A 24,319-nucleotide genomic window follows, 5' to 3' on the forward strand; every position below is an offset into this window, starting at 1 on the left:
TCTAACGGAGAAGGGCTGAGTGTGCTCCGCAAGGCCCGGCGTAGAGCCCCTGGCCACCTCCCCTTTCTCTCTGACCCGGCCGCTCTCAGGATCTGCTCCTGGGAATCTGCCCCAGCGCGAGAGTCCCCCGGGCGGGGAGGGGGCGCCCTTCCCCTTTTAGTCGGGGGTTTCCCGAGTGGCCTCGTGGTCAGAACGTACTTAACTGTCGGAAGCCATTTGATTCCCGGCTAGATAGAGGTCGGGCCCGTCGGCTGGAGGTGATACTTCCTGGTTATCCCACTCAGGACTCTCCCCTCTCCAAATCCACCAAGCCCCCTCCCCTTCCGTGTCCCACGCACAAGTTAGCGAAGGGTCGTTTTTAGCGACCTCCCCTCACACCCCCCTGATAGAAGCCGCCGGCTCCCCTCCTCCACATCGAGGCGGCGGCATTTCTCTCAGAGGAACCTTCCCGATCCCGCGCCCCTCCAGGCCCGGCCAGCGCGTGGCTCCCCTCCCCCAGCCACCCCCACTTCCCGTTACTCTTGAACCCGCTGTTCTTTGTCCCCCTCACTTCACGCGCCTTCATAATCTGGTCTCGGGCGCAGCCTCCCCGAGGTCTCGCTCCGGAGGTTCCGAAGACTTCTCCCAAGCCCGGAGGCCGTCGCGGCCCGGCCCGGCGCCCGCGGTCCTCCCTCTCCTCGCGTGGTGCCGAAGCTTTGGAGCAGCCCGCAGGAGTTCAGGTGCCGAGGGGAGGAGCGCGGCGGCTTTCTCTCGGCCCGCGGCTGGCCCCGGCCGTTCCCCCAGCCCCCGCGGGGCTGCTTCTCGGAGTCCTCCTGGGGACCCCCGTCCGAGTTAGCGTCTCTGCAGCCACGGCTTCCAGCCTCTCTTCCAGCCTCCACATCGCCAATCGCCACTGGACATTTCGGGCTGGATGTGTGGCGCCTCAAGCACCGAGTCCGCTAGTCTCCCGCCCGAAGCCACGGCCTCCAAGCTCGCCGATCCCACTTCCCAACCTCCCGGTTACCCGGTGCAGGGGCGGCCACGTCACCAGCGCTAGTGAGACTGTGCTACTCGGGCCTCTTCTTCTCCCTCAAGCTAATAGTTTTTTCTCCCTAAAACTAGCATTTTAAGCTAAAGACAGATTTCAGGGCCTCCAGAAGTCTGGAAGGGAAATTGTTTTTAACATCCTCAGTTTCATTTAACCTCCAACTAAAGTCAGAATGTCCTTTAATTATGAATTGAAAAAAGCATCTCCAGGAAGAGATTCGGACGTCACTAGACCCTGCAAGGACACGACAAGAAGAAACGTTCATATTTTTTATGTTAGTCAAGTGAACAATACAAAGATTTAAAATGTTGAACCAGCATAACCACCTAACCTGCCCCATCGTAGCGCTTCCTTTTGCATCAGATCTATTTGAGCGAAACAAACGAAAGTATTTTGAAATGCACCTTCCCTTCACCTCTCAGATTCTGTTCGCTTCATTCAGTGCTCCCCCCCCCCCCCCCCGTTCCTGCCAACGAAATCTCTCTGAAATCTCCCCATCTGAATCTAACCTCCCCAACGGCACATTACCGGCTTCCTTAAAGAAGTGCCCTCTCCTTTAAAGAGCTCTTAGAAAACAAGCAGTTACATTTCCCACCTCTGTACTTGTTGGCTCTAACATGATCTCCTATGGGGACATGTTTAACTTAAAAATCAACCATTCGAATTTGACAATTTAACCGTAGAGCACTGGGAATGGTTCAGTTTGAGAGGAAAAGAATAAAAATGTATTATTTTGGGTAGTGTTATCCTGGAGCCATCTTTAGAGGATGGAATTAATAGAAGAAATGTTTTTGTTTTAAAGATGAAAGATAGAAGTGTTTGTGGAAGACAGTTCCTCACACTTTTGAGTAGGCAAGTTCAGGGAGCAAGACTATCCCTATTTTTCTTAGTAAATGAAGAGTCCAAGTCATGTTGATAAGGTCAAAAAGAGCCCAAGATAAAAATAATTAAGAGGAAATTCTTGTCTGAAGAGAGGTTAAAGGAGACAAATGATTAAGAGAAATCCCTGTCTTATTTACAAATATCTCCGGAACCTCTTGGATAACATCTCTGTGCGAACTTTGTTTTCTGGCCCTGGTTATGTATAAAATGAACTTCTAAAAAAAAGCACTCGGTTTATCCTTGCCTTGTGCCCACCAACTGGCATCCCCTTGCTAGGCAGTGTGGCCTCTCTGGAGGCCAAATGCCCGTCTATCCCTTTACTATCAATAAAGACTTTGTTTTAATACAGCATTGATAGCGAATTCAGTTCCTAACCCAGACCTGCCCTTGGTTACTTTGGGGAAGGAGAAAGAGATAATCAGACCACCAGAAAAAGAGCTGATCCATCTCGGGTTAGAGCCTCAATTTCTCCTCATCAAAGTGAAATAAATTGGCATTGTGGATCTTAGAGGAATAAAAAGATCTGAATAGTAACTGTGGGATCTTCTAAGTTTCAATTTTCAGTAAAGGATGTTAATTCTAGCTTAAATCATTATTCTTGTGTCCTCACTATGTCTTATCTTCCATATCCAAACTGTTGCTGAAGCCCAGTCCAGTGAATCTTCGAAGCATCTTTGAAATGCGCTTCTTTCTCTCCTGACAGTGCCCTCCCCCTTGTGCAAAACCCGCATCACTTCATGGTGCCACTTAGGGAGACGGCTTGCTCCTCAAGGCTCTCTCCATTCCAGGTCATCTTCCATTAAAGGACAAAAGTACAGGTCTGATTCAGTCATCCCTGCCGCTCTATTCAAAGCCAACCTTTCCAATCTCCTTACATCAGACTCCCCCACATATATTCTGTGATCCACAGTCATAGCTTCTTTGCTGTTTCATAAACAAGATACTCTCTCTTAGCTTTTCATTTTTGATTATTAGCTTGGCGGCTTCTGTTAAGTACAAATTTTATAAATCTCATTCTCCTGGAAAACTTTCCTAATCCCTCTTAATTCCTAATCCCTAATCCTTCTTCCCTTTCTTATTTCCTTTTTGTTCTTTAAATGTCTGCATTTTGTCTGTTTATTTTTATTTGTCTCCCCCACTAGCTTGTTACCTCCTTAAGATCTCACAAATAGTCTCAATCTTTTGCCTCTCGTCACTAGTACTTAGCACAATCCCTGGCACATAGTAGGCAGTTAGCAAATGTATATTAATGGATTGATTATATTCATTCATGAGGGTTTTCTCCACATGAATTTTTAAATATCGAATCTATTTAGAGTTCTGATTTAAGAGCTTTCCACTTTCATTATAAACACCAGGCTACTCTGGTTAATATAATGTTTCTCAGCAATATGAGTTTTCACATATTCCTTAAACTTTCCTTTGCAGCTCAAATTTCTTTCTACATGCACTATAGTTAGATATTATTTAGATATAGTTAGATATTGTTAAATATTTCCTTCATTGAATGGATGTCTATCAATTGGAGAATGGTTGGGTAAATTGTGGTATATGAAGGTATGGAATATTATTGCTCTGTAAGAAATGACCAGCAGGAGGAATACAGAGAGGCCTGGAGAGACTTACATCAACTGATGCTGAGTGAAATGAATAGAACCAGAAGATCGCTGTACACTTCAATACTGTATGAGGATGTATTCTAATGGAACTGGATATCTTCAACATAAAGAAGATCCAACTCACTTCCAGTTGATCAATGATGGACAGAAATAACTACACCCAGAGAAGGAACACTGGGAAGTGAATGTAAATTGTTAGCTCTACTGTCTATCTAACCGGGTTACTTATACCTTCAGAAGCTAATAATTAATGTGCAACAAGAAAATCGTATTTACACACATATATTGTATCTAGGTTATATTGTAACATATGTAAAATGTATGGGATTACCTGCCATCGGGGGGAGGGAGGGGATAATTTGGAAAAATGAATTAAAAAATTTCCTTCAATAAAATTTCAGCTTTGTAAGAGTTCCTTGGATTCACGTTGAATTTCCAAATCTGAAAGAAAGCTTCTGCTGCTGCTATATACATGAGGATACAATCTTCCCTCTGAATCACTGGAAAAAAAAATCTTTGAACCCTTTTTTTCCAACAAAACAGAAGTTTTATCAGGTGTTCCCATCAAATAACGAATCCCTCGCTCTCGTACTCTGTTCCTAAGTATGTACCATATGTAGTTACTTCTATGTCTTTTCTAGTGCAACCTATTAAATTACTTTGCCATCTTAAAAATCATTCTAGATAGTTTTTATAATGAATATGATCCAGTTTGTCTGGTGCTCTAGATTCCTAGTGGTTTAGCGGTTAGTGGCAATAAGAGAGTTGCTAAGAATCCCCTTTAAATCGGCCGCAAGTTCTAGGAGTGAAAGAATTCACTATTCCCGAATATTAGTTGCCAAATGAAAGCTTATTGTCGGATAGATATCAGTTTACCAGGAGACTGACTTCACCAGTGGCAGATCTATGGAAAATGGAGTTTTGCACTGAGAATGCAGTTCTCAGTGGGCAGAAGGGTCCTGATAGCTACCTGGATAAGCATTTTGTTCTGCCTGGAAGTCTCTGGTTGTATTGAGCAACCTAGGATGCAAGGGGCCCCTGTGAGGAGCAAGGAGGACCTGGGGAGTTACCTGATATGGCCCCAGTTGCTGTAGATGATCTGGAGGTTGAGCCATAGATGCCAGCTCCGGAGGCCATCCTGTATAAAGGGGATGACCCTGGTGACCCTGATGCTCCTGATGCGTAAAGTAGAATAGTTAGCACATCTTTCCCAATAGAGCTCCTCTCCCTCTCCCCCTCTCCCCCCGTTATGGGGAACCTGGCCCACTGGCTTTCCCCATCAGAGCCCCCCTCCCCCCTTATGAGGAACCTGGCCCACTGGCTTTGCCCGTCAGCGGGAGCTGGTTCTGGCCTGTGAATCCATTCTGGACCACTCGCCACCTTTGCGACTCGTGGCCATCCGGGCGATCTGGGAGCAGGGAGGGAAGCTTTGGCTCGGGAGCATTTCTTTCAGTCCATTGCGGCCTCGGGTTCTTTCCCCATGACTGCTTAGAGGCAGAAACTCTCTTTTTTAGCAGCCTAGGTCGCGGCAGAAAGGCTTCACAATCCCAGGGATCCGTAAGTTTCTAAGGAGTGCTTCCAGTGTTTGGGGCACTGAGTTAAAGCCCCAGGAAGAGCCGGACAAAAGAAAATCGCTTCTTCGCCTCCAGTGATTTGCATTTGAATGGGGTGGAGAGAGGGGCTTCCTAAGGAGGTTTCCCTTTCACTGCTTCTTAAACTTTCCCCCTCCTGTAAGGGAGGGGTCAGTCCCTCCCGCCCCAGCCCACCGTCCATTCCGCCACTCAAAACCACAACTACGTCCCCTCCCCAACTCAACACACTGCGCTGGCTCCCTCTTGTCCCCAGGAGCAAAACCAAGAACGCTGCTAGAAGTTCAAAGCCCCCTTAGGCTTCTCACGGCTCACTCCCCGAGCCGTTCTCTGCAGTCCGGGACTCCGGCCTCCCACTGTTCCCCGAACAATGTTCCGTCTCCGGCTCCGGGTCTCGGGTTGCCCCTCCTACGATGTCCTCCCTTCTGGCCTCCGCTCACTGTTTCGGAGTCCCACCTAAAGTCTCCTCTCGTAAGGAAAGCCTTTTCCAACTCTGCATTCTTTTCTTATTTCCTATTTATCTGAGGTGAGGGGAGAATCACAAAGCATCTCCCACGACCCCGTACTAGGCTAAATGTTTTGTTTTTACAAGCATCTCATTGGACATTATTTATCTGGGGGGAAGAGGGGGGAGATGACTTGCCCAGGGTCACACAGCTAGTGTTGCCTGAGGGTGCAGTCCTCCTGACTTCAGAAGCAGTGATCTATCCGCTGCTCCATCTGGCTGCCCCCCCACCAGATATAATCTAGTATAAAGTACCCTAGGTGAGGTTGCAGGGACCATAATTGGCTTTTTTTTTTTTTTTTTTAATATCCCCAGGGCTTAAGAGTGACCAGAACAGAGCAGGTGCTTAATGTTTACACTCAGGAAATACAGTTTCTTTACATACAGACCACAACCGGCTTAAAGAGTAGCAAGGAAAGGCAAGAAGGGGCCGCGTGGATAAGTCTTAAATGCCAGATGAGATTATGCTTAATTATAGAGATACAGTAGTAGATAGAGGAACTCACCATTAGAGCTGTGGGAAAATCAGTAAGTAGGGGCCAGGTCCCCGTGGGTACCATCTGAGGTAGGAAGACTGCCAGGTGCTGCACCTAGGCGCAGTCCAATCTTAGCTCCTCTCGAGCTTCGCTGCGCATCTGGACACGGGCCCCGGGATTCCCCAAAGTTTTGTTCTTTATTGCGGTGGGTTCTGACAGAGCCCAGATCGTTCTATTGATCCCCTAGCCCTGCACACCAAACCTGAGGAAGTCCTTTACGCTGACGAAAGGCCAGAAAGTCCCAGAGCTCACTTCCCCAAGACAGAGTCAAGTCTCGGAGCATTCATATTTTGGGTCGCTGTGACTTGTTCTTTGACCTGAACTCCGGTCAGCAACCTCAGCATGCTCTGGGTCTCATGTTTGTCAGGGGAGCTGCACATAATACGTCCCTGTTCTCAAATCAGCACAAACTTCAGGACGGAGGCCCAGGCCTCTGGGCCCCAAGAGAAGACCAGACAAGCGTCCATGGCAATTAACCGGGGAGCAGGTGGCCATGGCCGTAGAGAGGAGGGGCTGGTGAGAGCGTGAGGACCATTGATTAGAGGAAGGGTGAGTGTGGAAAACAGGCTGGTGCTGAAGCTGTGAAACTCAGCAGACAGAAGAAAGGTGGCGCTCTTGAAAATTAATTTTCAAGAAAAGTAGATTTTGGGGCAGCAAGGTGGTGCAATGGATAGAGCTCCAGCCCTGAAGTCAGGAGGACCAGAGTTCAAAACTGGTCTCAGACACTTAACACTTCCTGGCTGTGTGACCCTGGACTAGTCACTTAACCCCAGCCTCAGGAAAAAAAAATCTTCTAAATTCTTCTAAACATATTTCCATCCATATAAAGATTATAACCATAATCTTGCTATTGTTTTGTCTGTTTCTACATAGTTCTGTTCTCAAAATAAACTGGCACAGCATTAATACTGAAGGCACAGGTTGGATCATGTCATTAAAAAAAAACCCAAAAAACAGTGCTCCCTCTTGCCTCCAAGAACACTTTCAAAATGCTGTTTGGTGTTTAAAACCCTTCATAATCTAATCCCCCCAACCCTAACCCCATCATCTACTGGCCTCCTGGCTGTCCTGCCAACAAGACGCTCCATCCCGCATTTCTCTGACTATCCTCCGGGCCTGGAATTGTCTCCCTCCCGGACCCCAAATATTGCCCTCTCTAGCTTGTTTCTAGTTCCAACTAAAATCCCTGCCTTTACCGGAAGTCTCCCCTCTTAACTGTACTCCCTCCCCACTCTTGATTATTTCCTATTTATCTTGCATGCAGCCCTGTGTGTTTGCTTACCGCAGGAAGACTGTAATTTCCTCGAGGGCAGGAACTGTCTTTTGCCTCTTTTTTGTTCCCCAGGGTTTAGCACAGGGCTTTTGGCACTTAATAAATGCTTCTTGAATTGGATCCAGTTTCTCAACCTCCCCTCTTCATAGGAGCTCAACACTGTATACAAACCCAGGCAATCACAGCTAAATCTGCTGAAAAGATACTTTGAAAGTGTTGGACGGGTGAGAAATCCTTCCAGGAGAATTCAGAGCCTTCCGAAGATCAAATATAGTGAAGGTGGGAGGATGCCTTCCACCAGCAGACATGAGTGTCCCTACCTCTCAGAGAAGAGAAAGGGAGAATCCTGGCTTTCTCTGGTGCAGGATGTGCTGAGAACTTCTGGAAGCAAGCTTTCTCCTCAGAACAGGCAAGGCCCAGAGCTGCCTCTGGCCCTCACCAGCTGTGTCTGACTATGGAAAAGTCACTTCATGTCCTCATCTCTAGAATGGAAATAAGACAGTCTTACCTCTTCTCCTGGTGGCTATGAGTGGAAGGAAGCTGGGACTTTAGAGCCAAGCACCTTAGTCGAAGAGAAGGGGCCACCAGGAAGGTGTGGAGCTTCCTGAAAAATGCAGGAAAGAGCTCCAGTGACCCCTTTCTGAGGAATGGACAAGCCCCTGAAATGAATCAGAATGGAGTCATCCAGTCTGATAGAAGAATTATCTGCAGAGTTCTCCCTAAAAATGCAAGGAAACTGGTTTTTCTACTTAGTTGGTTAAAGAGATGGTCTTTAACTGCTGACAGAGCTGGTCTCCAAGCAGGAGCTCCCTGAGTCTGTGATGTTGCCCCCGGGGAAGCCATGGAGCCAGGGAGACAGACCATCGACTGACTCAAAGAGGGGTGTGATCTGCTTCCTGTCCCAGATGTCCCCTTTTCTTTGCTTGAAGAGCCACCACCCTAGACCTGGTCTTCCACACTTCTTGACCAGACCATTTAAATGATTCTCCTGCTTTGGGTCTCTCCCCATTCCAATCTTTCTTGCATAAAGCTGCCAAAATTTCTAAGCTGCATGTCTGACCATGTTATCCCTTTTTCAGTAAACTCCAATGGCTCCCTTATGATCAACTATTATTTTATCTTGCTCTTATCTTTTAAAAATCCTGTTTAGTATGTTTTGTTACATAAGTTATTTTTAAAATTATAAATGCATATGCCAATGCACTGTGATCTCATCATCGGCAATTTCCCCCAAAGATCCAGTCCTTCCCTGGCTGCCCAGTGTGTGGGGCTCTCATCTATATCTCTCCACAGTTCAGCACAGACATTTCACCCACGGTGCCAGAGGCTTCTTGCTTTCTCCCAACATCACCAGGGCCTAACCAGTGGAGCGCTCAAACCACCCAGCCTCCTATTGTCCTTCATTTTCACTGAGTAGTGACCAGCCATCTTCTCTTTCTGTTTAATAAGTCCACATTGACATCTTTGTTCCTGTTCTGTACTTCCACAATGGGTATATGCTACATTCTGCTCCTTCCTACCAGGAGCCTTTTAATTTCTTCTCTTTAACTCTTGTTCTTTTGTCAGTAAAAGTGACTTGCAGTTTCTCAAAATCAGTCAAGTATGTTCTCTTCCTTTCCAAGAGTGGACCAGACACATTGTCTGTCTGTCTAGTCTGTCATGAATAAGCAGACAGATTCTCTCCAGGTTGTCCATTCAGCTGTAACTCAAGTTTGGTCAATAAGCATTCTTTGAACCCTTAGTAGCTGTGTAATGCTAGGCAAGCCACAACTTCTGCTTGCTTCATCTGTAAAATGGGTTAATAACAGCGTCTGCCTTCTATCTGTAAAATGGGTTAATAACAGCGTCTGCCTTCTATCTGTAAAATGGGTTAATAACAGCGTCTGCCTTCTATCTGTAAAATGGGTTAATAACAGCGTCTGCCTTCTATCTGTAAAATGGGTTAATAAAACAGCGTCTGCCTTCTATCTGTAAAATGGATTAATAACATTGTCTGCCTTCTATCTGTAAAATGGGTTAATAACAGCGTCTGCCTTCTATCTGTAAAATGGGTTAATAACAGTGTCTGCCTTCTATCTGTAAAATGGGTTAATAACAGAGTCTGCCTTCTATCTGTAAAATGGGTTAATAACAGCGTCTGCCTTCTATCTGTAAAATGGGTTAATAACATTGTCTGCCTTCTATCTGTAAAATGGGTTAATAACAATGTCTGCCTTCTATCTGTAAAATGGGTTAATAACAGCGTCTGCCTTCTATCTGTAAAATGGGTTAATAACAGCGTCTGCCTTCTATCTGTAAAATGGATTAATAACAGCGTCTGCCTTCTATCTGTAAAATGGGTTAATAACAGCGTCTACCTTCTATCTGTAAAATGGATTAATAACAGCGTCTGCCTTCTATCTGTAAAATGGGTTAATAACAGCGTCTGCCTTCTATCTGTAAAATGGGTTAATAACAGCGTCTGCCTTCTATCTGTAAAATGGGTTAATAACAGCGTCTGCCTTCTATCTGTAAAATGGGTTAATAACAGTGTCTGCCTCCCAGGATTGTTGTGAATTTTAAGTGCGATAATATTTATAAAATACTTAGCACAGTGCCTGTCACAAAGCAAGATGCTGTTTAAATGGGAGCTATTATTACGATAGTCCAAGCATGAGGCAACAAAGGACTTATCAGAACAGAGAAGGAGAGAAGTTCCATAGTAAGACTGACGATCCTTATCAACATTTTGGATATTGGAGGGGAGGGAAGTTGAGAAGGAGTTGAGAGTCACTGGCAAGATGGCAATACCTTGGGAGATAATAGGAAAACATGGAAGCGGGAAGAATTGTGGGGGAAAGATCGAGAGTTGTTGAGTTTAAGATGTGTATGGTACATCCAATTCCGGTGTCTATTAGGAAATGGGAGATGTGATGTTGGAGGTCAGCAGAGAGCTTGGGCATTAGAGAAATAAATTTAAGGCTCCTCAACATAGAGATGAAGAGGGAGTCCATGAGAGTTGGCCTGAGAAAGAGCCCTGTGGGATATCCACCATTAGTGAGCATGACCTGGGCAAGGAGTCAGGAAAAGAGAGATGAGAAGGGTATGGAGAAAAGGTCATGTTTGACAGTTGCAGGATGAGATCAGAAGCCAGACTAGAGAGAGGTAAGAACAGAGTGAGAAAAGGGAAAGTAGAGGAACTGATTGTAGATAGGCTTCCCAGAGACTTTAATCATCAAAAGAAAAACTCCCTCTCCCTTTGGGGAGGTGGAGTCTGTTTTGGGGATTGGATCTTTGGGAGAAATTGCCGATGGTGATATTCCTTTTCCCAACCTCAATGGTTATTTGGGGATCTGTAGAAAATAATTGAGGAGAAGTGATCAGATTCTCCTTCGGGAACTTTCTTAGGCATCATAGCTTTGGGAACTATGTAATCCAACCCCCTTATTTTTACAGATGAAGAAACTGAGGTCCCAGGAGGTCAAGTGATTTGCCTATTCATTTTATTCTCTACATTTACATTTAACTGTAAGAGGTTTCTGAATGAGTGATCTTGTGGTGTCCTAATCCCTGCACATAGGGAAAAGAAAAATGATGAACATGCACAAGACTTAATAAAGGTCTGAGGAAGCTGAGAATGAGCTGGGGGCACTCCTCAGCCTTCTGTCCCAAGTTAGGTGTCCATCCGCCAGCAGAACGGTGCTGAAGCCTGCTGCCTCAGCTCGGGAGAATGGTGACAGGAGCTCAGAGATGTACTGCAAAAATTGTTTAACAAACAGCTCAACAAAACAGAGTGTACGTGGGACATTTTATCGATTTCTTAAGTGAAGACTATCCCTGAAAATATCAAGTCCTAATTTATAGTTTGCCAGTTTCCCAGGTGGAAATGCTCCAGATGTAGCAATGGTCCCACTGTCAGGAGTGGGACCAGCTGGCTCTAGAACACTCTGGCCATCCGGGGAACGGCCTGCCGTGGGACGGGAAGGCTCTATGCTGAGCATATTGCTAGGAGCTAGGGAAGCCGGCATTGTCACAACTTTGAAGACGGAGGAGTGTAAAACAAGAGTGACATTGTAAAAACCTGCCTAGGGAGGGAAAACAAAGTATCCAGAGGAGCTGCTGTTTCAATGTTGGCCGTTGCTGATAGCAGGGACAGCCTTGAGTCAGGACAACAAAACCCTCCTCCCCTGGACAGTGGGCCGCTCTCCCGGATACTTTTTCCCCCAAGTCATCCTCAAGGCCAAGGTTGCAGCTGTGGGAGTCACAGATGCATGGGTGCTCACGCAGGGGCCCAGAGTGCTGCCGGCCAAGGTCAGTGTGGGGGTTGGTCTTGATGAGCTGTTTAGTGAGCTTCCTGTTTTGTTCTGAAATATTAAATCTTTGTTCCAAGGAAAGGCGGATTGATTGGGGATGAGGAATATCTAGGAATGAAATGGATGTGCTGGGCAGCATTAAAACTTTCAAACAAAAGGACCTCAGTCCCATTTTACAGATGAGGAAGCTGAGGCCCGCAGATTAAGTTACTTGCTAAGAGGCAGGATTGGAACTAGGTCTTTCCGCTCCGGAGCTGGGACCTTTTCTGCAACCCCACAGAACCCTAGAAGGACCTGGGCAAATGGATCCAGACAGAAGTAGGCAAAGGGCCAGCCGAACCACCTACATAATGACAATAATAGGGTAAAGGAAAACTACCCTGGAAGTCATTCAACGATCACTATGATCATTGCAGTGACCGAGCTGAACCTTGGGGGACTGACTGAAAAGCAGGCTGCCCCCTAGGAAGCCCAGGAGTGGGGAGACCACCTAGCCAGAGAGAGGCTTTTCATGAGAGAAATAGGCAGCTTATTCACTGTGATTCTTTGTTCCAAAGGAAGGTTTTAGGGAGGAGAGTCTGGGACATGACAGCCTTGAAAAAGAATAGCAAGGAAGTTTTGTTTTTTGTTTGTTTTGTTTGTTTGTTTTGTTTTGTTTTTTTAATGGTCTATAAATGAAGAATCTTTGAGCTTGAATTTTTTTCTGGAAAAATTCTAGAACATGTTCTAAAAGGGATTCCTGCTAGCTGTAGTAACTAGCCTCTCTGTTGTGCTTCAGGGTTTGCAAAGCCCTTCTCAAATATTTTCTCACTTGATTCTCACAACAACCCTGGGGGACAGGCACTATTATCCCCGATTTACGGATGAGGAAACTGAGGCTGAAAGAGGTTCAGTGGCTTGCTCAGGGACATAGAGCAATAAAATTAAAGGCATCAATAAAATTTTTTTTTAAAGTGCATCTATTTCACAACGAGACTTCTTGAAAAAGCTGTGTACACATCCCTGAGTTCATCTAGATCTGATCTCAAAGACAGCATTTTAGGCCAAAGCAGACAAACACAATTACTCTTGCTTCCCTAGTGCCAGGTCCAAGGTCTTTGAGTCAGTCAGTAGGGAAAGGATGGAGGGTAAATTTGTTTCTTCTCTACAAAGTCTCAGATTCCTCTCCCTCCCTCCAGTCCTTGACCTACCTTCCTCCAGTGAGAAGAGGATGGGGTTTGAAGGGAGACCCTCCCTCTTAAGTTCTTTCAGATGGAATCTAAGAGACATTGATATAGATAAACAAACTGGAGAGGACTTCTGAAAGGGTGCTGAGGAAGTAGGAGACTGACACAGGGGAATGTGCTTTTCTAGATGTCAACACATATTGCATGAAGTGATTCAGGCCAGTTCCAATGGTCTTGTGATGGAGAGAGCCATCTGCATCCAAAGAGAGGACTGTGGGCACTGAGTGTGAAGCACCCAGAGTATTTTCACCTTTTTTGTTGTTTGCTTACTTTTTATTTTCTTTCTCATTTTTCCCATTTTGATTTAATTTTTCTTGTGGGGCATAATAATTGTGGAAATATTATAGAAGAATTGCACGTGTTTAACCTAGATTGGATTACTTGCTGTCTAAGGGAAGGCGGAAGTGGGGAAGGAGAAGAATTTGGAACACAAGGTTTTGCAAGGGTAAATGCTGAAAATTATCTTTGCATGTATTTTGAAAATAAAAAGGTTATTATAAAAAATAAAAAAAGTGTGTAATTAAAAATAGTAATAAAGATATATTACAAAGCTCCACTTATGGCTGTTCTGCCATGAATTGGGTTTTTCTGGGGAAGCCTGGCCTCTAAAGAAATTAGATCTCTTAAAGAGATTTCTATTCTTTTTCTTATACTCTTTAGCTCTTTAATCCCCTACCTAAGAACCCCGGAGGAAATTTATTATAAAACTCAATTCTGGTTCCTGTCTAGGGTCTCCCCCAAACAGAGCCAGAAAGTATTAAATGTACAATGTAAAACTATGTATTCCCTCCACAAGAAAGAAATGCTGAACAGAGGAGGTGCTGACAAATACACATTGACAAAGACTTAAAATAAACGGCTGTAACAGGAACTACTCTATTACTTAGAGTAGCTTGATGGTTCCATGTTGTGTAGAGCATCAGGCTGGGAATCCAGAAAACTCATCTTCCCCAGTTCAAATCCAGTCTCAGATATTTGCTGGCCACTTCACAATTTTTGCCTCAAAATGGCAAACCTCTCCAGGATTTTTGCTGATAAAACCCCAAATAAGATCATGAAGAGTCTGAAATGTTCATCTGAAATGACTGAACAATAGCAACTTTATTACATATATTGTTGTCATTTCAGTTGGTGAAGTGACATGCCCAGGCTCTTATAAGCTATTAAAAGGCAAGATTTGAACTCAGGGAGTCTTCCTGATTGTTGGGCCAGCCCTCCATCCACTTGTACATCCAGCTGCCCATTAAATACTACCTACTACTATTATACTTCCTCTGGAGATTGAGACTCTGACAGGTGAACATGAAGCAGTTTATAAGACTACGGAATAGTTGTTTTACATTTCATCTTGTTTGAGCTTTGCCCAAATAATACATTCTATCCACATCCATTGTCTTCTGGCTGGATCATGACTTAGAAGCCTCCTCCCAACATTGATGATCTCCTCTAGGAAGCTTTGTAGATGACTAGAAAAGGTATCTCCTGAGACTCGACCCCAAATCCCAAAACTGTAGATCCCCCTAAAGCTTGATCTCAGGAACCATTTTCAGTTATCTACAACAGGCAAAAAATAAAAAATGCCCAGCTTGTGGCTCAGCATCAAACTTGCCCCCTAAAGCAGCTATTATCATCAAATGTCAAACAAATGACCCTGTGGATGACAGTACTTATTATAGAAGGAAGACTTTTAATTGAAACTTGATGTTTGCAGTATTACAAGTTTAGAATTTAAGGTTATTTCCATTCACCTGATTTTTTTATTTCACTTTTTTTCCCCAAAAACCTTTTAATGTTTTTTTTTTCTTTTCTGGAAATATTTTCTTCTGAGTTTAGGATTTGCTGTTTGTTTTTTCCTTTGGGATTACCTCTTCTCACTCTCCCAATGTGTTCCAAATGTATCCCAAATGCATTTTTCCTTATTTCTGTCAGTGTTATTGCCTATTGATATTGACTGCTGTGAATCAATTCTGCTTGGTAGCCATGACTGATTGCACTATTGCTTAGTTGCAAAACTTTTTTTTTTCAGTTTAACATTATTTTGTTTTTGGCAATAGAATGACAATCCATTAACTGTAATGGATTTTGAGAACCCCAGTTGAAAGGTTAGTCCTGTCCTTTTGCAATCCAGGGTCTTATCTTAACTCTGAAACTTAAGGAATTTCTTTCATTCTTTTAAATATTTTTAAATATTTTAAAATATATACACAGAAAAATTTTCAACATTGACCTTTGCATAGCTTTGTGTTTCATATCTCCCCTCCTTCCCTCCACCCTCTCCCCTAGATGGCAAGCAGCCCAATATATGTTATACATGTTAAAATATAAGTTAAACCCTATATATATATATGCCTATATATATATATATATATATATATATATATATATATGTATATATAAACATATTTATACCATTCTCTTGTTGCACAAGAAAAAAGTCAGATCAAAAAAGAAAGAAAACAAACTGCAAGGGAACAACATCAAAAAGAGTGAGAAGGTTATGCTGTGATCCACAGTCCTCCCTCTGGGTGTAGATGACTTTCTTCATCATAAGTTTATTGGAACTAGTCTCAATCATCTCATTGTTGGAAAGAGTCACATTCATCACAATTGATTGTCGTATAATCTTGCTGTTGCCATGTACAATGATCTCCTGGTTCTGCTCATTTCACTCAGCATCAGTTCACGTAAGTCTCTCCAAACCTCTCTGTATTCATCCTATTGATCATTTGTTACAGAACAATAATATTCCATAACATTCACATACCATATCTTATTCAGCTATTCTCCAATTGATGGACATTCATTCACTCAGTTTCCAGTTTTGGCCACTACAACAAGGCCTGCCACAAACATTTTTGTACATGTGGGTCCTTTTCCCTCCTTTAAAATCTCTATGGGATATAAGCCCAGTAGTAGCACTGCTGGATCAAAGAGTATGCACAGTATGCACAGATAATTTTTTGCTCTCCAGAATGGTTGGATCCATTCACAATTCCACCAACAAAGTATCAGTGTTCCAGTTTTCCCACATCCCCTCCAACATTCGTCCTTGTCTTTTTCAGTCATTTTAGCCAATCTCAGAGGTGTGTAGTGGTATCTCAGAGTTGTCTTAATTTGCATTTCTCTGATCAATAGTGATTTAGAGTACCTTTTCATATGATTAGACATGGTTTTAATTTCATCATCTGAAAATTGTCTGTTCATATCCTTTGACCCTTTATCAATTAGAGAATGGCCTGAATTCTTATAAATTTGAATCAATTCTCTACATATTTTAGAAATGAGGCCTTTATCAGAACCTTTAAATGTAAAGATGGTTTCCCAATTTATTGCTTCCCTTCTTGTCTACATTAGTTTTATTTGTACAAAAACTTCTTAACTGAATATAATCAAAATTATCTATTTGGTGTTCAATTATGAGTTCCAGTTCTTCTTTGGACACAAATCTCTTCCTTCTCCATAGATCTGAGAGGCAAACTATCCTTTGTTCTTCTAATTTGCTTATAACTCTTTATGAATGAATCATGAACCCATTTCGATCTTATCTGGGTATGTGGTATTAGGTGTGGGTTAATGCCTAGTTTCTTCCGTACTAGTTTCTAATTTCCCAGCAGTTTTTGTCGAATAACGACAAAAAGTTGGGGCTTTTGTCAAACACTGGATTGCTATAGTTATTGACTATTTTGTTCTCTGAACCTAACCTATTCCACTGGTTGACTACTTTTATTTCTTAGCCAGTACCAAATAGTTTGATGACCATTGCTTTATAATATAGTTTTAGGTCTGGCACAGCTAGGCCACCTTCATTGGCATTTTTTTTTCAGCAATTCCCTTGAAATTCTTGATCTTTTGTTCTTCCAGATGAACTTTGTTTTTATTTTTTCTAAATCTGTAAATTAATTTCTTAGGAGTTTGATTGGTATGGCACTAAATAAGTAGATTAATTTAGGTAATATTTTTATTATATTTGCTCGACTTACCTGTGAGCATTTGATATTTTTTCAACCGATTAGATCTGACTTTATTTGCATGGTTCCCTTGGCAGATAGATTCCCAAATATTTTATACCATGTACAGTTATTTTGAATGGAATTTCTCTTTGTAGCTCTTGCTGCAGGACTTTGTTGGTGATATATAAAAATGCGGATGATTTCTGTGGATTTATTTTGTATCCTGCAACTTTGCTAAAGTTGTGAATTGTTTCTAGTAGTTTTTTAGTTGATTCCCTAGGGTTCTCTAAGAATACCATCATATCATCTGCAAAGAGTGATAATTTGGTTTCCTCATTACTTACTCTAATTCCTTTTATCTCTTTTTCTTCTCTTATTGCCAAAACTAACATCTCTAATACAATGTTGAATAGTAATGGTGATAGTGGACAACCTTGTTTCACCCCTGATCTTATTGGGAATGGTTCTATTTTTTCCCTATTACATATATGCATGCTGATGGTTTTTAATAGATGCTACTGATCATTTTAAGGAAAAGTCTATTTATTCCTATACTCTCTAATGTTGTTTTTTTTTTAATAGGAATGGGTGTTGAATTTTATCAAATGCTTTTTTGGGGCATCTATTGAGATAATCATATGATTTTTGTTAGTTTGGTTATTGGTATAGTTGATTATGCTAATAATTTTCCTAATATTGAACCAGTCATTCATTCCTAGTATAAGTCCTATTTGGTCATGGTGTATTATTCTGGGGTTGACTTTTTGTAATTTCATTGCTAATATTTTATTTAAGATTTTTTGCATCAATATTCATTAGGAAAATTGGTCTATAATTTTCTTTCTCTGTTTTCACCCTACCTGGTTTAGGTATCAGCACTGTGTCATAAAAGGAATTTGGTAGAACTCCTTCTTTTCCTATTTTTTCAAATAGTTTGCCTAGTATTGAAATTAATTGTTTTTTAAATATTTGGTAGAATTCACATGTAAATCCATCTAGCCCTGGAGATTTTTTTCTTAGGGGGTTGATTAATAGTTTGTTCTATTTCTTTTCTAAAATGAAACTATTTAAATATTTTATTTCCTCTTTTGTTAACCTGAACAATCTATATTTTGTAGGTATTCCTCCATTTCACTTAGATTATCAAATTTAAAGGCATATAATTGGGTAAAATAACTCATTGCTCTAATTTCCTCTTCATTGGCAGAAAGATCTTCATTTTCATTTTTGAAATTAACAATTTGATTTTCTGCTTTCTTTTTTCTAGTCAAATTAACTAAAGGTTTATCTCTTTTGCTGGTTTTATCTCATAAAACCAACTCTTAGCAAAACAAGTTTTTTTAAGATCAGAACCATAGTGGTGAGGAAGAATAGTTGAACTCCTACTAAACCCCAGCTGGAGAAATGTTTATGCTTTATACTCCAATATAGTTTTTCTAGTCTTCTAGGATTTTCCTTTTTTCTGGAGACTGTCACCAAAGGCAGAGATTGATCCATGGGCCAATGCCCTTCATGAATAAATGAATAAAGCTGGATAAGTGTTTTATTGTATCATATTTTTCAATATCACCCAATGTCACATTGACAGTCAGAGCCATTACAGTACTCCTGGACCATACCCAGGTAATTACAAACACATTTTCTACAATCCTGCCAAAGCGTGTCTCCATAATACCCAAATTTTCAAAGCTGGCAGTTTTCACCCTCAGTGTGATATAGACACTTGAGGCACCTTCCAGTCCCCTTGTCACAGGATTCTGGGTCAGTTGTGTCGATATTGTTATGGCACTGGCATGGCTGGTACACCCCACCAACAACCCAACACAATAGGAATGAATGAAACTGGACATTCCCAGAATGAGTTGCCAATCATTTCTTGTCACAAGGCTTTTTCTAGTCCCCAGTAGCTTTTTGCTATTCCTCATAGTTGCTCATTGTTCCTTCCATGACTGTGTCTATTACTTGCCCTAAGCATCTTTAGCCCCAGTTTGAGTGTATCTCCATGGGTCCACACTTTTAAAACCATTCCTCTCTAGCACATTCACCTTTTATAAGTCAGCCAGAGTACCCAAGAAGCTCCCAGCATAGTATATTTGCTAGTGTGGTTCTAGAAGCAGAGTAGCTATAAAACATTTTCACCCTAGGGTTAGGATTAGGGTTCCCAGACTTCTTCCACAGCTGCACCCAGCCTTAGTCAGCCCAAGAGTGGGCACACCTTTCATGCCTTTAGGGAATTTATGTATTAGAGGATTGCCTTAGGCAAATCTCCTAACTTGGAGGCACCCTTGCCTTTTCCTACGAAATGGGAGGGATGGCCTCCTTTGATTGGCTGCATAGACAGAGCAGACTTGGTCTTTAAAATTGGCCAGTTTGAGATAGTCTCTCTCTTTTCTTGCTTTTTTCTTATGGCCAGAGGTAGGAAAATACAGTTCAACTATAGTAGGGACCATGAACTGAACCTGTCTAATCAGGAAAGGTTACCTACTCACAAAGGTTTAAAAGGAAAAACACCTTCTTTGTTTCTCTCTGGGTCTCTCTGTATCTCTCTCTTATTCTTCACTCATCCACCCCCTTCTCTTTTCTTCTCCCTGTTTTCTACCATGTGACTTAGAAACGCTCTTTTGGAACTTTTAGAAAGAAGGAAAGGGGATTTCTCTCCCACCTTGCCCTCAGCCACTAACCCCAGCACAGCAGTAGTCAGTAAGGTGACTATTTACACATGGCAGCTAGGTGAATCTGATATGAAACTTCAAGTTCCTCACTCCCTCTTTTTGTTTTTCTCTGCTAGACCATGGGCAACACTTTGAGATGCTTCCTCCTCCAAGGGACTCTGGGTTCTGGGGCCCAACAGAAGCCTGATGCTAAAAAAAGAGAGAATTCAGGCTTTTATCTCCCTATTTCTTCATTATCATTCAGTCAACAAGCATTCGTGAAACACTTAATAACTGCCAGGCCCAGTGCTGAACTGGGTATACAAAAAGAGGCAAAAGCCATTATTTTCTTCAAGGGTTTATATTCCAGTGGAGAAAATGACTTGTAAGTAATTAAGTACATTCAAGATTTATGCAGATTAGATGAAATTTAACCTTGGGGAGGAGGGGGAGGATCTAGCATCTGAGCGGAACTACATCATCACTGTTAATAGTGATTAGTCCTCCAATCCCATCATCCTTAATGAAGGTCAGGTGCCAGTTCTCTAACATTGTTACCCTAGATATTCAGTTTCTGAAGAGTTGGATTCAATATAGAAAGGGAGACTGAGCTCTCTGAGACTTCCAGACTTGCCTAACCCTCCCTCCTGGCTTAGTTAGGGTGCTTGGATTTCATTCTCCCATTTCCCACCTCAGGATCCGGCATCATGTCTCCCACATCATCTGCATTTCTCACTAAGTACTTGTGAGGATGGGAGCAAATCCCTCTACCCTGTTATATTTACATGGCAGGAGCTGGCGTATACATGGAGATGGGCACATGCCAGTCACACCAATGAGCGAGTGCCCGAGCTCCTCCAGAAACTTCCAAGGTTTCCAGGCACACGCATGATGGAAGACTGAAGGGCTTTTGGCTTTAAGATAGTGAAACAGGCTCCTTATTGACCACAAGCAGCAAGCAAGGATGCCTTCCATCCGCCATTATCTTTTTTTTTCACATAGAGGCAGGTAGGGCTACAGTGGGCAAAAGAGTTGGACTCGGAATCAGTAAGACCTGAGTTAAATTCAGACCAAGATGCTTATTAGCTGGATGACCCTGGGAAAGTCAATCAATCTTTATTTCCTCATCTAGGATAGCAATAGCACCCACCTCCCTCAGCTGTTTGGCGGATCCAATGAAATCACAAGTGCTTTGTGAAACTTAATGCACTCTGTAAATGCTATCTCTTAATATTATTCTCCTCTACTGAAGGTGGCGTGAGTCTGTGAGCTTTGCTTTGCTTTGAATGGACTGGGCAGGGCTGGTGTCTTTCCCAAGTCCTGTCTTGACCTCTGGTCCATTTTGCCACCCAAATAATTTTTAAAGAGGGAATAGGATCAAATGACCTGCCCGGGGTCACACACACTGCTCAAGTGTTACACAGGCACTTAATTCAGAACATTCTCTGGCTGAGCCCAAATGTGGAAAGCATTCCTTCCTCTGTTCTGATTCCTGGCTTCCTTTAAGTCCCAACTAAAGCCTCATCTTCCACAAGAGACCTTTTCTTAGCCCTCTTAATCATTTCCCATTCACCCAGTTAGCTCATTTAAATGAGCTTATTTCCTTGTCTCCACATTAGACCAAGAGCTCCTCAGCTGGTGCCAGATGATGGACAGGGAAGACTGTTAGACAAGTTTGGGATGGAGACAGGACTTGGGATATCACTGCCACAGGGAACCCCTAGGAGATTGGTGAGGAGGCAGTTGTGTGGCACAGTGAAGTTACAGTGGGAACCCACCTCCCTTGGACAATCAACCATAAACATTCATAAAGTGCCCACTTCGTGCTGGACATTGAGCCGTCTCCTAATCTCATTCAGCTTTGGAGTTCTCATCTTTAAAGTGGGGATAACCATAATACATACCTTTCAGAGTTATAAGGATCGAACGAGATGTCTGCAAAGTGTTTTGGAAAGCCTTATAAGGGCTATGGAGCTGTTCTTACTCAAGAGTTGCCCATAATTTAAGATATATTTTAATATATTTAACATATATTGGACTATATGTCATCTAGGGGACAGAGTCGGGGGAAGCAAGGGAAAAATTGGAACAGAAGGTTTTGCAAGGATCAGTGTTGAAAAATTACCCATGAATATGTTTTGTAAATAAAAAGTTTTAATTAAAAAAAAGGTGCCCATAGTATTGGAGGGCTGAGTGTCTTGCTCAGGGGAACACAGCTAATATGTGTCAGTTAAGACTCAAATGCAGCCATTCCTAACTCTGAGGCTAGCTCTCTGTTCTCAGGGGGCCCCAGCTGCAGGAGCAGCTGCAGAAAGTGGGGTTATGCCAACAGTCCTGGGCTGGACAGCCTCCAGCTCCCAGCACCCAGGCTCTCTCTCCTACAACTCATCCAGTGTTTCAGCAGGGACACTTCTTGGTGACCTGTCCCTACTTGGATTATTCTTATCTGGGCCATCCTTTGGAGAGTCAACTACTCAAGCTGGTGTTTGACTTGGCAAGAGTCATCAAGGCTTCAGCTTTACCCCTGCTGGGAACCCTGAGACCTCTAGCAGAAGGTGAAAGGGTTAGGGCTAGATTCTGTGCACTGCAGTAGTGTGAGAGTTAGGGCCACCTGCACAGATTCAGAAAATGTGGATCCTTATCATAGGGAGATACAGCATCTGGAGGAGAATCTCTCTTGCAAGACTCTGGTTTTGGCTCAGAAGAGATCAGAGGAGAAGCAGCGGCAGAATGAGGCTCATTTGTGGTCAAGAACACGAGCTGGGAATAAGGTCTTATTATGAAATCACAGCGTGTGGGAAAACATACCATGCATTGATGGGAAGTCACCCCTTAACCTCCCACAAACCAAAGGACTGCCTGCCTAGCCCAGCAGTCCATAAAACAAACCAGGGGCAAAACCAGGGCCTTCCAGGCAAGATATACTGTAACAGCAATAAACGTTTATTAAATATCACTTAAGTAAACCACGATGTCATTTTTAAAAAGGGAGTTGCCCTCTCTTCAATCTTTTCCTCTTATTTTTTCCCTTGTCCTGGTGCCTTAGAGAGCTTTTCTAGAACCATGTCAAATAACAGTGGAAAGAGGGACTTTCTCCTCCATTCACCCTTATTTCATCAGGAAAGCTTCCAGAGCTTCTCACATTGTATGGTAGCTCTCCGTATTAGAAAAAGGGTTGTTTTTTTTTTTTAAATAAAGTTTTAATTTAGTAGACATATTGTAATTGTACAACATTGAATTAAATACAATAAGGCTTAACAATGAGCCTAAACGAGGGTCTTATAAATGGAAGTATTCTTAGAGTTAACTTTTCTTGCACTTTCCCTAAGGAGCCGTCCCACAGAGATAAGTTGCTCTGCAACATCCAGACGGGCAAATGATACATCATTAATCCAGTAAAGAAGACAAAGAGAAGGAAGAAGATGAAATGGAGAGAGAGAAGGGAAATGAAGAGAAAGATGCTACTCTCAAGGAAGGCAAATCTCGAGTCAATCATCAATCCAGTTAAGAAGTGCAGTGGGATACAAAGGAATTTTTTTTTTTTTTTTTTTAGAAAAGGGATTTTGATCAGAGTTCCAAACCAGATCTGGGCAAGACTGTCCTTTCTACAGTATACAATATAACAGCTTTTGGGGCTGCCACATCACACTGCGGTGCACTGGAATCCCCGGCTCGGCTCTAGATGAAGCTGAACTAGCCCTGCCTCTTCCCTCTAGATCCTCCGAGGCTGACTTGTTGGACTCCCACCTCACCCTGTACATCTATGTACCTCTATCCCTCTGCAGTTCCAAACACAGACTCATGGGGTGGCAGGAAGGGCGCGTGAATGGCTGGCAACAAGGGGGTTCCCCGGGGGAGAGGGGCAGGGCCAGGGCTCGGGAACTGCCACTGAGCACGGAGCCCCAGGCGCCCTAGAAGGGCAGGCGTTCAGCACCACGGAGAGCTCCCCGAACTCTGGCCTAAGACGCCATGCGTGGGGGCTGCATGGAGGGCCCCAACTGAGTCAGGGGCAGACTCCCTCCCCGGAGGGGCCCAACCAGCGCTGCTCACTGTCCAAGGCTACACACTGCCCAGGGCTGGACGGCCTCGGAGTCCTCTGGGAGAGTCATTCCGCCACTCGAGCCGAAAATGGGGCAGGACAGAGGTGAAGCCCACAGGAGACCCCCGACCCAGAGCCCGGCTAATGCTCGCCCGCTATTCATCCGTGAGCTTGCGACTCCGGAGGGCTTCCTGGAGGAAGTGCCCCCGCCACTGGGTGAGCCTAGGGGAAAGGTGGGCTGCAGGGAGGCCCGGGCGTGCACTCCCCCCTCTCCTCAAGCCGCTCTGGGGATCGCGGAAGCAGAAGTCTGAGGTGGGACCACCGGGAGGCACAGATGGTTGGAACTGAGGAGCGGTGAGTCTGGGTATGGGGCGGGGGGATGCGCAGCCTTCGGACAGCGTCACCGCACTACATTTCCCAGAATGCTTTGCCAATCCAGGATGGCTTTTGCCATGGCAACAGTGGCAGGCGGGACCCAAGAGAAGGCTGGGGAGAAGATGCTTCATGGGATTGGCCAAGAAGCGACGAGGGGCGGGGCCATAAGGGAGGCTGGCGACACCCCAGCGACTTCCGCTTCCTTCTTTGCTCCTCGCGGCTCCGCCATCAGACCGGTCCGGACCCCCGCCGACTTCGGATGTCCGCGGGCCGTTCGGCTCCGCCGCGTACTCGGCCGCTGCCAGTGCCCAAGCCCCGCGTCCTGGGCCGGGGTGAGTGAGAGACTGACTCCGGC

The 24,319-nt window shown here is 43.7% G+C and overlaps 1 protein-coding gene across 2 annotated transcripts in view; it reads left to right on the forward strand.

Annotated features, from left to right (window-relative positions):
• Window positions 1–24,175: 24,175 nt before the first annotated feature.
• LOC141550916 (uncharacterized) overlaps window positions 24,176–24,319 on the forward strand; it is a 27,577-nt gene continuing 27,433 nt past the window's right edge. For both annotated transcript variants that reach the window (XM_074282066.1, XM_074282134.1), the window contains exon 1: window positions 24,176–24,296. The gene's annotated coding sequence lies outside the window, so the exon portion shown is untranslated. The remainder of the gene's footprint in view (window positions 24,297–24,319) is intronic.

The sequence above is a fragment of the Sminthopsis crassicaudata genome, chromosome 1 (assembly GCF_048593235.1).
Source record: "Sminthopsis crassicaudata isolate SCR6 chromosome 1, ASM4859323v1, whole genome shotgun sequence".
Lineage (NCBI taxonomy): Eukaryota > Metazoa > Chordata > Mammalia > Dasyuromorphia > Dasyuridae > Sminthopsis > Sminthopsis crassicaudata.